This window comes from Triticum dicoccoides, chromosome 1A (assembly GCF_002162155.2).
Source record: "Triticum dicoccoides isolate Atlit2015 ecotype Zavitan chromosome 1A, WEW_v2.0, whole genome shotgun sequence".
Classification (NCBI taxonomy): Eukaryota; Viridiplantae; Streptophyta; class Magnoliopsida; order Poales; family Poaceae; genus Triticum; species Triticum dicoccoides.
In genome coordinates, this window is record NC_041380.1 from 593,514,722 (window position 1) to 593,532,172 (window position 17,451).

Sequence of the window (17,451 nt, forward strand, 5' to 3'; positions counted from 1 at the left end):
CATCGCAATCCAGGTACACCGACGGAGGCATTCACATAGAGTCATATTTTGTTCCAAGTTTCGAGTTGTAATTCTTGAGGTGTAAGAAAATAAAAGTGTGATGATCATCATTACAGCATTGTCCCATGTGAGGAAAGAATGATGGAGACTGTCGGTGTCAAAACCAGCGGATCTCGGATAGGGGGTCCCGAACTGTGCGTCTAGGCCGGATGGTAACAGGAGGCAAGGGACATGAAGTTTTACCCAGGTTCGGGCCCTCTTGATGGAGGTAAAACCCTACGTCCTGCTTGATTAATATTGATGATATGAGTAGTACAAGAGTAGATCTACCACGAGATCGGAGAGGCTAAACCCTAGAAGCTAGCCTATGGTATGATTGTTGTTCTGTATGTTGTCCTTGGACTAAAACCCTCCGGTTTATATAGACACCGGAGAGGGTTAGGGTTACACAAAGTCGGTTACAATGGTAGGAGATCTATATATCCGTATCGCCAAGCTTGCCTTCCACGCCAAGGAAAGTCCCATATGGACACGGGACGAAGTCTTCAATCTTGTATCTTCATAGTCCAGGAGTCCGACTGAAGGTATAGTCCGGCCATCCGGACACCCCCTAATCCAGGACTCCCTCAGTAGCCCCTGAACCAGGCTTCAATGACGACGAGTCCGACGCGCAGATTGTCTTCGGCATTGCAAGGCGGGTTCCTCCTCCAAGTACTTCATAGAAGATTTTGAACACAAAGATAGTGTAAGGCTCTGCAAAATAAGTTTCCACATATTGCCATAGAGAGAATAATATTTACACAAATCTAATCTGCTGACGTATTTCGTAGTGTGACATCGCACCACGGCCAAGCCTTTATTCGAATCGTTTTATTATCCCACCTCAGCGCGTCATGCGAGGCGGTTTCCTTGGCACATCTTGTTAAAGCAGAGATCGTGTCCCCTTATTCCAGGATTCTCATCAATACGGGCGTGGGTAACCCAAGTGCGCCATTGATTACGACGCTTGGAGATAAGCGAGTTTTACCAGGCTGGTGGGGACATGTAGTTGCGTCCACCCATATAAGGGGATAAGGATCCACCTTTTCACCTACGCCTTCTTCCTCCTTTGCCTATCCATTTTCGCGCACTCGAGCTCCAGCGCCCAAGTCCTCACTCCCCACCTCAACCTTTTCCAGCCATGTCCAGAGCGGGAGGCAAGTGGATGGTCTCCTCCGTCACGGAGGGACACATCAAAAAACTAAGGAAGGCCAGATACTTGTCTAACGACACCGCGTACTGGCTTCCTGAAGAGGGGCAGCTCCTCCCCACCCCAAGGCCCCATGAGAGGGTAGTGTTCCTTCCCCACTTCCTCCGCGGACTGGGCTTTCCTATCCACCCATTCGTCCGGGGACTCATGTTCTACTACAGCTTGGATTTCCATGATCTGGCCCCGAACATCATCCTCAACATCTCGGCGTTTATCGTCGTGTGAGAGGCTTTCCTCCGCATCCGCCCCCATTTCGGCCTATGGCTCAAGACTTTCAATGTCAAGCTGAAGGTGGTGAACAGCAACCAGGCGGAGTGCGGAGGCGCCATGGTGGGCAAGATGCCCAACGTCTTATGGCTCGAGGGCTCCTTTGTGGAGACCCTGAAGGGGTGGCAATCGGGGTGGTTTTACATCACCGAGCCGCGCGACGCTGAGTGCGTCGCAGCCCCTGAGTTCCGGTTCGGACCCCCAACGCGGCTCACGTCCTGGAAAGAGACGAGCCTATCGTGGGGCAGCAAAGAAGAGGTGAATGGACTGCAAACATGCATCCAAACCCTGGTGAACAAGCAGCTCAAGCTTGTCAACGTATTCCAGGTTATGCTCATCCGCCGGATCCTCCCGTGTCAACAACGGGCCTTCAATCTGTGGGAGTTCAACCCGGCGCAGCACCGAACTCTGAGCAGGCCCTTCGACACGACGTACGAAGATGCCTGGAAGATGCTTTTCAAGGGCGCCGAGGCTCCCGCATCTGCTACCGAGGATCGCGGATTCAGCGCGCGGCGTCACGCTAGCGCGGTAAGTTGTTTGTACCTTTTACAGGGTATTAGTTTTTCATAGTTTAACTCTATGCGGGATCTAAGCTCCGTTACCTTTGACAGGATTGGCAGGCGAAGTCCGGACAGATCGACTGTCCGGCTCCTTTGCCCGAAGACCCAGCCGATGCCCGCTTGGCGAAGCTGCTGGTTCCGGCACCCTATGTGGTGCCGGAGAAGAAGGCCACGAAGAAGGCCACGGGGAATCGTAAAAGTACCCGGCTCCAGGAGGTGTCGAGTTCATCATCCGACAGCTCCGAGGCGCATTCCTCCCGTGAAGACAAGGAGGAGGAAGAAGAGACCTCTCCCCCTCCAGCGGGAGGAGAGAAGAAAAGTAAGGCCGCCCTCACTGGGGAGGCCAATGGGTCCAAGAAGGGGAAAACCCTTCCTCCGGACTACTCCACCGACGCCGACGATGGTGGAGAGGAGTGGCCGCTCAGGGCCAAGCCCCTGGCGAAATCGTAAGTATCCGGATACCAGAGTAATTCATAGTATTCCTTTAGTGCACAGCTTTCCCTTATGTCAAATATGATTATGCAGCCCACCCAAAGACCGGCTCGACGCGTCGCCGAGCGGTTCACTGGACTCGTCGGATGTGAATTCGCTTCCGACGGCTACCTCCCCCCGCCCTACGGATGACGCCGAAGTGTTGTCCCAACAGGTCTCAAGCCAGGAGGAGGTGGTCCTGGAGGCGCCGCAAGGCGACCTCCCAGACTCCAGGAGTAAAGGGGATATAACCCCCCAGGGCTCCAAGTCCGGCTCTAGGCCGGACACTGCTCTGGAACCTTCAAAGGTTCCAGAGTCCGGCGGGCGACCTCCTTCCAAGAGGAGCAAGCCCACCGTGCCGGTGACCCCCGTCCAACCGGAGGCGCCGGACAATCTGTTGGAGGTTCTCAAAGGCGCCTCCATCGACGAGGAGCACCGCACCATTATGAGTGTGGTGGTCCAGAAGGTTCAGTCCGCCAAGAGTGGACTGACTGAAGCTTGTGCTAGCCTTTTAACAGGCTTTGAGGTAAGTAAAGAATGTGTAAATAATATTACTGCATAGACAGTAGCCCCTGATGCTCTGTTTGGCGTTCGGGAAGAAAAGCCGAATAGAGGATCAAATAAAATTCGCAGTAGTCTAACAAAAAGGAGTCAATATGCGTATTGCAAAAGCAGAACCTCGAGCAGTCCGAGCAAGAGCTCGGGCGTGCCAAGAAGCAGCTCGAGGACAAGGAAGGTAAGAAATACCTTGTTTAAATATATATATATATGTATATATATAAAGTGCAATTGCAAAAAATGACAGGATTATCGTGGCTATTGTAGGGGCCACGTCTGAGGTGGCGACCCTTAAGCAAGCGCTGGTCGAGGCTGAGAAGAGGGCGGCCACGGAGCGCACCGAGCGGGAGAAGTATGAGGCCCAGGTTGGCAAGGTGCGGCAAGAGCTCCAGGCTCTCATGAAAAAGCATGAGAGTTTGGAGCTTGACTCAAAGACGCGAGCGTCCGAGCTCGCGATGGCTATTGAAAATGCCAAGTCTGCCAAGGCCGAATCCCAGAAGACCCTCCAGGAGTTGGATGCGGTGAAAAAGATAGCGGCGAGTAAGGCATTCTTTATGCAAAGCAAACACATAAACGTGAGTTACTTGTTACTTACCCGAATCCGGAGCTCTCCAGGGGCATTCGCAGATCTTCCCCGTAGCGTGTCCGATGCCGTCGCATTCTATCGAGCCGAGGAGGGCAGCTCGACAGAGAAGGTGTTCTGGTCTCAGTATGCTGAGGGCAGACACCCCGTGCCCCTGAGCGACCAGTTGAAGCAACTGGTCGAGCTCCACAAGGCGGCCGAACAGGCCATGAAGGGCCTCATAGTTCGGCTATGGCCTGGCGAGACTCTGCCTGGGAGCTATTTCGGGCTGGTGCGGTGGCTGGTGGGGGCCTGTCCAAGGCTCGAAGTCATCAAGCGCTCCGTCTGCATTGAAGGTGCCCGTAGGGCCCTTGCCCGTTGTCGGGGGTTTGGTGCGACATATGCCAACGGATGGCTTATCATGGTGGGGGCGAGTAGAACGTCGCCGGTGCCTGGAAACAGGATGAGGCGAAGACATGCACGCCGGCGAATCTTACCCAGCTTCGGGGCTCTCTGGGGAGATAATACCCCTACTGCTGCTCTGTAGGGTCTCCGCATGATCACTATGGTCAAGTGTTTACACGGTTTCTCCTCGAGCTGTGTCTGGTGGTAGGAGAGGGCAAGGCTAGCTCTCTCCTTCTATCTGGTATGGTATAGAACTACTGGGATCCCACCCTTTGCATGGGTGCCCTGGGGGGTTTATATAGGCCTACCCCCCAGGGGTACAATTGTAATTAGACTGGGCACGGGCCCAGCCGTCAGTGCCTCCGACCTCCGACTTCTCCGCCGACTGCTGGGGCCTGCCGACTGGTCTGGTACGGAGCCGACAGGCCGCGTCCGCCGCGGGCGGGTCTTGCCGGCTGCTGATTACTGTAGCCGTGCTCCTGATGACGCAAGCTTGGTCATGGGGTCGTGGCAACAGCCCCGCCGCCTGGCGGGCGATCACTGTGGCCGCTCCCCATCTCTTCTTGATTAATGGCGCGTGGGCCCCCGGGGAGGGCTCGGCCGACTCCCCCGGGCCGACTCCCGACAGGTCCGACTGGCGGTTCTCCCGCCGTCTCCCGAGGTCTCGCTGACTGGTGGGCCCTGCTGCCTCCAGGCCATACAGACAAGCCGTCATGGGCGCAGGACTCGTTACAGTGGTGCTGATGTTAGGGCCAGCCGGGCAACAGTGCCACGCCGCGGGGAGATCTTCCCAAGTACGGCGTGCTGTAGCCATGCCTACCCTTGGTAAGGGGCGGGGAGTGGGCTTCATTGTAGCCACGCCCCTACCCCGTCCCCTTCGATGAGGTCACGGTTTGTTGGAGTCACCGGCCGACTCCCCAAAGCCGGCTTCTCTGGAAGTCACCCCTGGGACTCGGCCGTGAGCGGGCAGTCGGCCGCCTTGCCGTAGACTCCCCAGGAGGCGGCTCTTCGCCCTGTGGTCTTGAGGGGCGCAGCCTGCCCCGATGTCTTGAAAGGTTATGGGCTCGGGTTGGCCTACCCGTGGCCCATTACTCCGACAGTAGTCCCCGAAGCTGGTGAGGTGCCGCGGACGATCGGCCGTGAAGCCTCAGTAGTTTCTCTTTCCGGGTGCTCAACACATGGTCTTGATTGACTTCTGACAGGTTGACTAGAAGGAGTTGGACTCGCCCAACTCGGACTCACTCAATTCCGACTTGCTCAGTAGTTTGAACGTCTCGGCGGGATTTCAAGTGGCGTGCTAGCTAAGCTTCTAGGCCGCCGCCCGTTCTTGGCCTGTCACGCGAGGGCACATGGCCAGGCCATCCTGCCAGCCCACGCGCGCGACGGGACATGCCCGTAGGTGGGGCCCGCCACTACCGCGCCTTGGCGCCCGAGCGGATCCGCTGCGGCCCGCTGGACGGTTGGGATTCCGTGAAGTTACTTCGCGCAGTAACTTTACGTGGATAGTGGGGGGCGTGGGGTTGCGGGCACAGTAAATCCCCACGTCCGCCCCCTCGGCTTCGCGGCCCACGGGGCTATAAGTAGGGGGAAGAGGGGGGCACGCGCGCCCCTCCTTCCCACTACCCCTTGCTTTCTTCCTCCTCGCAGCTCCTCGCTTTCCTGCTTCCTCTTCTCTTCTTCGCCCTACCGCACACCCAAGCTCCGGCGATCACCGCAGCGACAGCTCGTGATGAGCTCTTCCTCTGTGGCCGCGCCTCCCTCGGTGTGCTCCGGCACCTGGGACGGTTCCGAAGTCCATGAAGACCACATCGAGTTCCTCCGCCGGACCCGTCGGCTTCCCGGCGAGGACCGCGTGCAGGTGCGTCTCGCGCCGGAGGGGGAGATTTCCCCCGCCCCGCAGGAGGGCGAGCGGGTCATCTTCCGCTCACACTGCCTGCGCGGGCTGGGGCTGCCGGCGAGCAGCTTCTTCCAGTCGTTCATGGAGTTCTACGGCCTCCAGCCGCACCACCTCACCCCCAACACAGTGGTGCTGCTGTCCGCCTTCGTGGCTCTATGCGAAGGCTTCCTCGGAGTCCTCCCCACCCTCGAGCTCTGGGGGGAGTTCTTCTTCTCCAAGCTCGGCACCTAGGCCGCGGGCGTGCCGGCTCAGTGCGGCGCCTTCATCACCGTGCGAAGGACAGGAGCCGACAACCACTTCCCCTCCATCGCGCTGTTGAAGTCGGTGAAGATGTGGCAGCGGTCCTACTTCTACGTCAGGAACGTTGCCACGAGGGGCGAATGGGTCAATTTGCCGGCTTTCGAAGCCGGCCCGCCGGCTGGCAGACTGCCCAACTGGTCGTACCGGGCCAGGTCACTGACGCCTACGGGAGCCGGCGCCATCACGCAACTCCGAGTGCTGACGCAGTCGGAGGGTCTGACTGGTCCGGACCTGCTGGCCGCCTTCATCTCGCGCCGAGTTCTCCCACTTCAAGGCCGCCCTCACCTGATATGCCAGATGAGAGGGGGCCGCGACCCGAGTCGGATGTGCACCAAGGACATGCCTCACGGAGAGGTGGTCCTTATGGTGAACTACCTCTCGGACAGCAGGCTCCCGGGGGACTGGCGATTCGGCAAGGAGCCATACTCCCGCGCCAAACCCCCGCCCGTGGTGAGTCGCCTTTCTTTTCTTTCTTTGGATGGTTTCATCTTGCTGAGTTTTGTTCTGATCAGTCGGCCTTGGTTAGAATCCCCTTCTTCACCCACCAGCCGGCACCTCGGGGCCGACCCGTGAGTTCGTCGCCGACCGGGCGGAGAGCGACGTCGACGACCCCGATCTGGGGGTGGCGGCCCTGGAAGACGATGTCGAGGGAGGAGGAGGGACGACAGGCGACTTCCGGCCCTCGGCTACCTTCGCCGACTGGCCTGAAGACGACGCCGAGGGAGGAGTCGCCCCTCGCCATTGGCCAGGAGCCAGCCAGCCGGATGCGGGCTCTTCTGCCGCGTCGGGCGCTCCAGGTGGCGGGAAGAAGCGTCGGGCTGCGCCGACTTTGTTCGGCAGCCGGCCGAAGAAGCCCAAGGGCTCGGCTGCGGCGACCCAGCGGGACGAGGCGGCCGCGAAGGCCATCCGCTTCCGTAAGGAAGTGAAGAAGCCGCCATTGGTCTCTGCGTAAGTATTCTGTCTTCAAAGTTTATTCTTTCTTCGTGTTTTGTCTGAGTCTCTGCTTGCCCCTCTTTCTTCAGGGCTCCCCTCTCTCTTGAGCGGGTCGCCGCCGCCTCCGTCATGGGGTCAGCGGAGACGCCCGCCACCACTCAGTGGATAGACCCCGCTGCCGACCTCCGAGAGGTGACGGAGCGGAATGCGCAGGAGAAGTGCAATGAATAAGAAGCCCTCCGCCTGGAGAAGGCGGAGGCCGACAGGGCGGAGGCCTCCGCTAAGAAAAAACTAGCGGAGGCCAAAGCCGCCTCCGCGGCGAAGCAGCAGGCTGAGGAAGCCACACGCCGCCAGTCAGCCCTGCTTGTTACCCCGCTGAACTCTGCGCCGCCGCCCCCGGAGTTCACGGGGCAGACTGGAGCAGCCAGCGGGGAGAACCACGTCGAGGAGAGGGAAGGCGGCGAGGCCTCTACTCTGGGCACGAACGTTCCGCCGCCGCCTCCGCCGCCGTCTGAAGGTGTGCAAGGCGAGCAGCCAGCGGACCTTCCGGTGCCACCGACCGAAGACGAGGCCGTGGCGAGGCTACTCCTCCAAGTCGGCTCGCCAGTGCGCCATCGTCTGGAGAAGGCGACTTCGGCACCCCGCCCCCTGGATGCCGGCACCGCCAGTTCGGCGGCTCCAAACGCCGAAGCGACGAGCGCCACACCTGTTGGGTGGGTGCGAGGAGGCGGCACAGGGCCGCTGAACCGGGCGCTCCTGGACGTCCAGGCGAAGCTCCGCGCTGAGGGCGACGCCCTCCTGAGTTGTACCAAGGCGTTCCTAGCGTCGCGGGCAGCCGTCCGGGTATGTTTTTTTCTTTGAGCCTTGTTTTTCTTGTTCCTCTCTGTGGGGGCGCGCCAGCGCACCCACTGGGTGTAGTCCCCGAGTTTCGGGCCGGCTGCTGAGCAGGCGGCCTGGAACTCCAATGGATGAACTTCTGGGTACTAACTTTGTCTGAAATGCTTGTGGCAGGACTACCACAACCTCCGCGTCACTGCCTTCAACCGTAATGTTGAAGAGCTGGGTAAGCGGACCGCCGACTTGGCGGAGCGCCGGATTAAGTCCTTCTCTCTTTTTCCTTTTCTACGGGGGCGCGCTAGCGCACCCGCGGGCTGTAGTCCCCGAGATACGGGCCGACTGCTGAGCAGTCGGGGCGGATCTCCCCGGCGACCTACTTTATTGACGACTGTTGTCTTTCTTCCTTTCCTTCAGGAGCCAATGCTACACTTCAACAGCAGTTGAGCAAAGCCAACTCCGCCTTGCTCGCCAAAGGGGAGGAGTGTAGCAGGCTTGCCACAGAGCGCGATCTGCTGGCCACTTAGTTGGCGGAGCAGAAGGAGCTACTTGCGAAGTCGCAGAGGGAGGTGGAGGAGACGGAAACCTCCCTCTTGGCCGAGTTCGCGAGCGAGCGCTCCTCCTGGTCTGACAAGGAGGCGCTGCTGTCCTCCAGTTTCCACGAGATTGAAGACATCGTTGATGGTGAGTCTCTTTATTTTCTTTCTTTAAGCTGCCGATTTAGACCATGCTAACTCCTGGTTTTTGACTTGCTTCTTCATTTCTTCATGTCTTTTGCAGACTTCTTCCCTGGGCAGTCGCAGGCCGCTATCCAAGCCATCGAGGCCGATCGCGAAAGTCGGAGGGCGGAGGGCGCGGAGATCGCCGCCGATGCCCCCCGAACTCTTGATGAGGACATCTTGAGAATCGAGGCTCGCCTTCGGCCTGCTCACCGGATGCTGCGCCGGCTTCAGCGCATCGGTGCCCAGGCGATTTCCGCCCTTTGGCCAGATATGCAGGCTCCGCGCACCCCCAGCCTGACGGCCAACTGGTTGGAGGTCGCGGCTGGTCGACTCGAGGCCTGGAAGGGCTCTTCGGCTCGGGATGGAGCGCGCCGGGCCTTGGAGTTCGTCAAGGCGTGGTACCCGGGGCTGGATCTAGACCGGTTGGCCACGCTTCGGTCGGAGGCCCAGCCGGAGCTGGCGGCTGCGGAAGACGCCCTCGTCAAGCGTGCTGCGGCGATCGCTGAGTACACCGACACGAGCATCTTCGTCCCCGAGCGGTCTGAAGACGACGAGGAGGTACCACCGGAGTGGTTTGGGATGAACCCAGACTACGGCGAAGACTCGGGGGAGGTGATTGGCTCCAGCGTCAAGGAGGAGGATAAGGCGGAGGATGAGGGCGAGGCGGAGGCACCAGAAGATGGAGCAGACGGCCAGCCTCAGCCCGACCGCACCTCCAGCAACGAGCCGCGTGCGACCGACCCGACTGCTGCCGGAGGCGATCAAGCCGAGACTAGCCGGCCGACAGCCCCGACGCCTGACGTTGGCGCCTCCTCCGACCCCCCGAATCCGTCTGCCGCCTCCTAAGCTGCTGCTGTGTCTTTTGTTTTATCTGCTTCAGTAGTCTTTTGAAGAACTTGTTAATTCACACAATTCCACCCGCGGGGTGTATTTTGATCCTCTACTCGACAATTCGGCCAAGGGCCTATGTTATATATATATATATATATATATATATATATCTTTTCTTGCTCATTGTCTTTTTGGCTGTTTTCCTTTGCCGCTTTCTCTTAGTTGCCTGTCTTGCCAATCGGACAGCCGCTTCTGTGGACTGTTGCCGGATCAAGTGCTAGGCTACTTTGGGAAAGCAAGTACTTAGCCGATTTCAAGATTGTTTGAGCAAGTTGGATAGAAAGCGACAATCCGACTGTCCGAGAGTCGGTTTGCGAGAAAGGCTGGAAGCCGTCTTGAGCTATGTTTTACGCTTTTGAAAGTGCAACTATCCCTAGGTGGTTTTGGTAATTCATAACAACATATAGCTCATTGAGCTAATGCTATTCCAAGATGATTATTTCAGGAAAGCTCAATGATTGGCATGGCATGGATGGTGAAAGTGGAACCCTCAAAATGCTAAGGACAAAGGATTGGCTCAAGATCAAAAGCTCAAGACTCTTCATTTCATATTTTAGTGATCCAAGATCACATTGAGTCTTTAGGAAAAGCCAATACTATCAAGGAGGGATGAGGTGTTGCTTAATGAGCCTCTTCCTTCATGTGCTTAGTGATATGCTCCAAAACCCTCAACTACTTTCCCATATCCACATATGACCTAAACCCTAAGCCAAACTCGGTCCTACCGATTCTTTTTATCCGGCGCCACCGAGTTTCACTTGACATAAGCCACTGCCAAACCCTAGCAATTCGGTTCTACTGATAGGGATCTCGATCTCACCGAGATGGGATTGCAAACTCTCTGTTTCCCTTTCGTAACTTTTCGGTCTCACCGAAAGAGCGAATCGGTCCCACCGAGATTGCAATGTAAATTCAGTGTTTCCCTTTTGTAACTTTTCGGTCTCACTGAAAGAGCAAATCGGTCCCACCGAGTTTGCCTGACCAACTCTCTGGTTAGCTAATTACCAAATTCGGTCTCACCGAGTTTGTGTAATCGGTCTCACCGAGATTACGTTATGCCCAAACCCTAACCATATCGGTCCTACCGAGTTGCATGTCAGTCCCACCGAAAATCTCTAACGGTCACTAGGTTTACATTTTCGGTCCGGCCGAGTTTGTTGATTCGGTCCCACCGAGATTGGAAAACTGTGTGTAACGGTTGGATTTTGTGTGGAGGCTATATATACCCCTCCACCTCCTCTTCATTCGTGGAGAGAGAGCCATCAGAACACATACACAATTCCAACTCATATGTTCTGAGAGAGAACCACCTACTCATGTGTTGAGACCAAGATATTCCATTCCTACCATATGAATCTTGATCTCTAGCCTTCCCCAAGTTTCTTTCCACTCAAATCTTCTTTCCACAAGATCCAAATCCTATGAGAGAGAGAGAGAGTTGAGTGTTGGGGAGACTATCATTTGAAGCACAAGATCAAGGAGTTCATTACCTACACACCATTTGTTACTTCTTGGAGAGTGGTGTCTCCTAGATTGGCTAGGTGTCACTTGGGAGCCTCCGACAAGATTGTGGAGTTGAACCAAGGAGTTTGTAAGGGCAAGGAGATCGCCTACTTCGTGAAGATCTACCGCTAGTGAGGCAAGTCCTTTGTGGGTGATGGCCATGGTGGGATAGACAAGGTTGCTTCTTCGTGGACCCTTTGTGGGTGGTTGCTTCTTCGTGGACCCTTTGTGGGTGGTTGCTTGTTCGTGGACCCTTCGTGGGTGGAGCCCTTCGTGGACTCGTGCAACCGTTACCCTTTGTGGGTGGAGCCCTTCGTGGACTCGCGCAATCGTTACCCTTTGTGGGTGGAGCCCTCCGTGGACTCGTGCAACCGTTACCCTTTGTGGGTTGAAGTCTCCATCAACGTGGATGTAGGATAGCACCACCTATCCGAACCACGGGAAAAACATCCGTGTCTCCAATTGCGTTTGAATTCTCCAAACCCTTCCCTTTACATTCTTGCAAGTTGCATGCTTTACTTTCCGCTGCCAATATACTCTTTGCATGCTTGCTTGAATTGTATGATGATTGCTTGACTTGTCCTACAATAGCTAAAATCTGCCAAGAACTAAAATTGGGAAAAGGTTAAGTTTTTATTTGGTCAAGTAGTCTAATCACCCCCCTCTAGACATACTTTCGATCCTACAAGTGGTATCAGAGCTTTGGTCTCCATTTGCTTTGATCTCCATAGCTTTTGGTAGTCATAGCCTTGGTTTCACAACCTAGGAGAGTATGGCGTCTAGCGAGGGAAATTATCACCGCAGAGGTCCTTACTTTGATGGTACTAATTTTGCTAGTTGGAAGCATAAAATGAAAATGCATATTCTTGGACATAACCCCGCCGTTTGGGCTATTGTGTGTGTTGGTTTGCATGGTGACTTCTTTGATGGGAAAGAACCAAACCGTGAAGCTACCGCGGATGAGTTGAAGACGTTGCAATACAATGATCAAGCTTGTGATATTCTCTTCAACGGATTGTGCCCCGAAGAATTCAACAAAATCAGCCGTCTTGAGAATGCAAAGGAAATTTGGGACACTTTGATTGATATGCACGAAGGTACCGACTCAGTCAAGGAATCCAAGTTGGATGTGCTTCAAAGTCAACTTGACAAGTTCAAAATGAAGGATGGTGAAGGTGTCGCTGAAATGTACTCTAGGCTTGCTCTCATCACAAATGAGATTGCCGGCTTAGGAAGTGAAGAGATGACCGATAGATTCATCATCAAGAAGATTCTAAGAGCCTTGGATGGAAAATATGATACCGTGTGCACATTGATCCAAATGATGCCCAATTACAAAGATCTCAAGCCAACGGAGGTGATTGGAAGAATTGTTGCTCATGAGATGTCACTTAAGGATAAAGAGGAACTTCACAACAAATCAAGTGGTGCCTACAAAGCCTCATGTGAAGCCCCTACATCATCAAGTGAGAAGCAAAACTTCAATGAAGAATTGAGCTTAATGGTGAAGAACTTCAACAAGTTCTACAAGAGTAGAAGCAAAGATAGAAGCTTCAAGTCAAGGTCCTACAATGACAAAAGATCTTCTAGTCGAGAGCAAAACTGCTACAGTTGTGGAAGACCCGGACACTATTCCAATGAGTGTACGGCTCCCTACAAGATAAGAGAAGATTCTCCAAAAAGAAGAAGCAAAGAATCACCACCAAGAGAGAGAAGGAGTAGAGATGATCGTTATGAACGAAGATACTCACGAAGAAGCAAGGATTCGGAAAGGAAGGAAAAATCATCAAGGAGCTACACAAAACGAAGACATCAAGCTCATGTTGGTGAATGGGTATCCGGCTCCGACTCCGACAGCCACTCCGAGAGAAGTTATCACTCCGACTCTGATGATACTCAAGATGAAGGTGTTGCCGGTCTAGCACTTGTGTCAACCAACTCCTACGACATATTTGACTCACCAAATGAAGGAATTGGAAGATGCTTCATGGCCAAAGGTCCTAAGGTAACACACCCCGAGTATGTTGATTTCAATAGTGATGAAGATGACTTGTTAGGTGATGATTTGCTTGTTGACAACTCTAGTGATGAATACTATGATGAAAGGTCAATTAATCATGCTAATCAAGATAAAATGAATGACAATGATAAGGAGAAGATTGAGGCTCTAACTAAAGAACTAAACGCTCTTAAGTTAGCTCATTAAACTATCTTCGAAGATCATCGAGAACTTTTAAGAGCTCATGAGAAATTACGCTTTGAAAAGCTCAATCTTGAGCAAGAGCATGAGTTCTTAAAAGCAATCAATGATGATCTCCGCAAGAAAAGTTCTTCTTACATTGCCAAGCGTTTACTCTTACCCACTTACATGCCTCAAGTCAAGTCTAGTAACAAGAACAAGAAAGATTCTTCCTCTAGCAGTAATAATGATCATGCTAAATCCAATATTGTTGCTTCTAGTAGTTCTATTGATTCCACTAATGATTCTCTTAGCCAAGTTACACTTGAGCAAGAAAATAGCTTATTGAAGGGAATTATAGAGAAAGGAGTGTACAAAAGCCTTGCCGGGAGTAAGCAATTTGAGGAAATTGTGCGCAAGCAAGGAATGCACCGGAAGAATCAAGGTGTTGGTTTTGAATGAAAGTTCAATGCCAATGGAGTTGAGTGGGAAGAAGATCAATACCCCAAGACAAAGTTTGTTCCTCAACAAGAGAAGTATGATACTTCTTTCAAGGGGACACAAGCTCAAGATGATCTTCCACCACAAGACTACAAGCAAAAAGGCAAGGACAAGCTTCAAGAGGAAATTGATGCATTTGAAGAAGCTCCTAAGACCTTAGTCAAGTGGATTCCCAAGACTACTTCAAGTTCCACTTCATCAAGTACGAGTACAACTCCAAGGTTTCCCATCAAGATGGTGTGGATCCAAAAGAAGAAGAACTAGAGAGTTCTTGAGGGTGACTCCGCCAACATACTTCACTCTTATCATTTTGGCAAGAACAAGTGCAATCAACTTCCACATCTTGCACTAGTTCAAGGAGTCACAAACCCTCTTGTTGGTAAGACAAGGGACAAGGTAACCTAAAAGTTTTCATGGACATCATCTTGTGTGTGCATCACTCTATGTCTATGGATATCCTTGTTTGTTCCTTGTGGGACTAACCCATGTAGGTATTGAAAGTGCAATTCACTCAAATGGATAGCTCCAAGTGATCTACATCAACATTGAGCATCCACATCTTCGACATCTACATGAAGTCATCATCGACAAAACCCGAGGTTAGTTCATCCCTCTAAGGGGGGATATCACATCTAGGGGGAGCTTTACTCTAAGACTTGAGCTAAAGCAACTCTAAAGATGTGAACACAACAATGCCTTATGTAAAAGTGGTAACCCCACTTGAGCTTAAACGATGAGTATGACCTATGATCAAGTGTTCTCACTTGACTCCTAAGTCAATATACTCATATATAGATGACCTTGTCATCGCAAATTTCTTGATAGATGCTAGAATTGGTTGCATGCCTTGTCACATATTTCATTTGCCATCTTATTGTGTGAGCATGCTGGTTGCATATTTTACTCATTCAAAGACATCCACTTGTTGTTTTGATTGTTTGGTTTTATTTCCTTTTGCCAAGTGGATGGACAAGAATGCCTAAGAACCTCCTCTAGCTATCTATGCTTTTCTCGTCTCAAACTCTATTCATGCTACATCACAAAATTTGATCAAGTCAGATTCGAACCACTCTGTGTGAGGAGCGCTCGGAGTCCCCGATTCGTCATAGACTTAAACTTCCAAAACCTCTTTGTGATTCTCGGTCTGACCGATACCCTACTTTCGGTCCTACCGAGATCATTAAGTTGATCTAGGTTTTCGATCTCGGTGCAACCGATTTGAACCTTTTGGTCACACCGAGTTGCAACAACTGTATACAGTTTTGCATCTCGGTGCCACCGAGTCGTTCCACTCGGTCACACTGACAGGGTCGGGCTATATATAGTCACGGGCAAAAATTTGGAAATTTCTCCGAACCCCTTCGCCCGCGCGATAGCCTGCTCTGCCAACGTGGTCTCCAGATCGTCTCCTCGCCGCCAGCCGCCTCCAGTCACTGGTCCTGTCGCCGTCAACGGGAATTCTACCCCACCGTTGCCGCCGTAGCGAGTCTCCGCCGAACTAGGGTATGGACTCGATCACAGTGCTATTCCCCGTCCGATTCCTAGCACATTGTGTTCTTAATGATTCTTGCCATGATTGAAACACTCCTATCCAGTCAAAGCGTTCGTAGATTAGTTTTGATTCGAAAATTTTAGGGTTAGGTTTCCGCCGAAACCATCTCGGACCCACCGAGTTGAAAAACTCTTTCCCACCGATTTGGCTTAGGCCATTGCACAAGTGAGACTCGGTCTGACCGAGAATTACTTATCGGTGTGACCGATTTTGGAACTTTGTGAAACCCTAGCAGTCTCGGTGCCACCAAACTGTGACTCGGTCTGACCGAGTTCACTAGTTTAGGTGCCAAAACTGCTTCGGTATCACCGAGTTTAAAAATCGGTAGATCCGAGATGATTTCAGTGGGAAACTAAAACTAAGTTTTTGGATCATTCTTTTGCAAAAATCTCTGCATTTTGTGATGCTCATCTATTCTACCTCATCTATAAACTATTCACAGGGTCAGCAGTCAGCTTGTTCATCATGTTAGACCAGAGTGACAGCCAGAATGTGTCAGAACAGTAAGTGCACATGAGTGAGGGCACTAGTCCCTGCAGTTCTTCTGATGAAGGCAACAGATGTACTCCTAGCAATCTGCCAAAAGCTGCCACCAGACAAAGGAAGAAGAGAACTTCAGATTCTGACGATGAAGATTATGTGGGAGAAGAGGAAGCAACTTCAAAGAGAGTTGAGCCAGCTCAAGGCAAAAAGCCAGGGTTGAAAGTCAAAAGGCCAGCAGGCAGGCAGCCTATGTCAAAGGCCAGAGCTTCAACTGAGAAGCCCACACCCAAAGAGCCAGTTGCTGCTGAAGGCAAGAAGAGAAAGGAAAGGGTCAAGAAGACCGTGGCCAGAGTGCTTGGAAAGGCTTCCATCATGGAAGAAGAGGAAGAAGAAGAGGTTGCTGCACCAGCACCTAAGGCACCTAAGCTTATGGGTGATGCAATAAGATCAGTGGCTGCCACATCTAAGCCCAAAGAAGCACCCAAAGCTGCCTCCAAGCCCAAGTCTGCGCCAAAGAGGAATACAAGCATCCCATCTGCTGAGAAGAACAAGGCCCCAGGGCCTGAGACTGTTGTTGAAGAAGATGATGAAGAGCAAGTACTCAGAAAGCTCAAGCCCAAGATCCCAGACCACAATGATGCTCATCCTATGGCTGAGGATATGAAGCTCAGGAGAGACTCAGGGCTGAGGAAGTGGAGAGAAGCAGATCCATATGCTTCAAGGAGAAGAACTGCTGTGGATTACAGATTTCACACCAAGGAACAGCAGGACTTCTATGAGACAGTTTTGCTTGACAAGAAGCCAATTGTATGTGATATGAGATGGGTCAACTGGGAATACATCAAGGAAAACGAAGAGCACTATCCTGGAGTGTATGACAGCTTCAATGCTTGTGGAGTTGCAGACTTTGTTGGGCAGAAGCTCACAAAGTGGAACGAGGAGCTCATTATGCAATTCTACTCCACAGCACACTTTTATCCAGATGGTAGGATAATTTGGATGTCAGAGGGTACGAGGTACCAGTCCACAGTTGCTGAGTGGGCACAGCTCATCAATGCCCCAGAAGAGCAAGCAGATGACTTGGACATTTATGCCAAGAAGAAGATGGATCATAACTCAGTGTCCAATATGTACAAGGAAATTCCAAATGAAGCTCTTGAAACATTCAAATTTGGCTCAGTGCATTATCTTCTGTCAGGGCTGCCAACTATCAATTGGATATTGAGGCACACTCTCTTGCCCAAGTCAGGTGATCACAAGATGATCAGAGGCCATGCAATCAATTTGCTTCATGTATTTGATGTACCTCAGAAATTCAAGGTCATGAGCCTCATAGTAGAGACTATCAAGAGGACTGCAGCAGATCAGAAGAGGAGCTGTGGTTATGCCCCTCAAATTCAGGAGCTCATCAACTCTAAGATGGGCACGGGCATATACTTGTTGGACAAGGAACACTTGCCCATCCATCCAGATTTTGAGGATAATCAAGTTGTTATGACTGAGAATGAGCCATCATCTGCCCAAGCACAAGCCAAGAAGGAGAAGGCAAGGAAGGAGAAAGCTGCCAAGATGCCAACTCAAGAG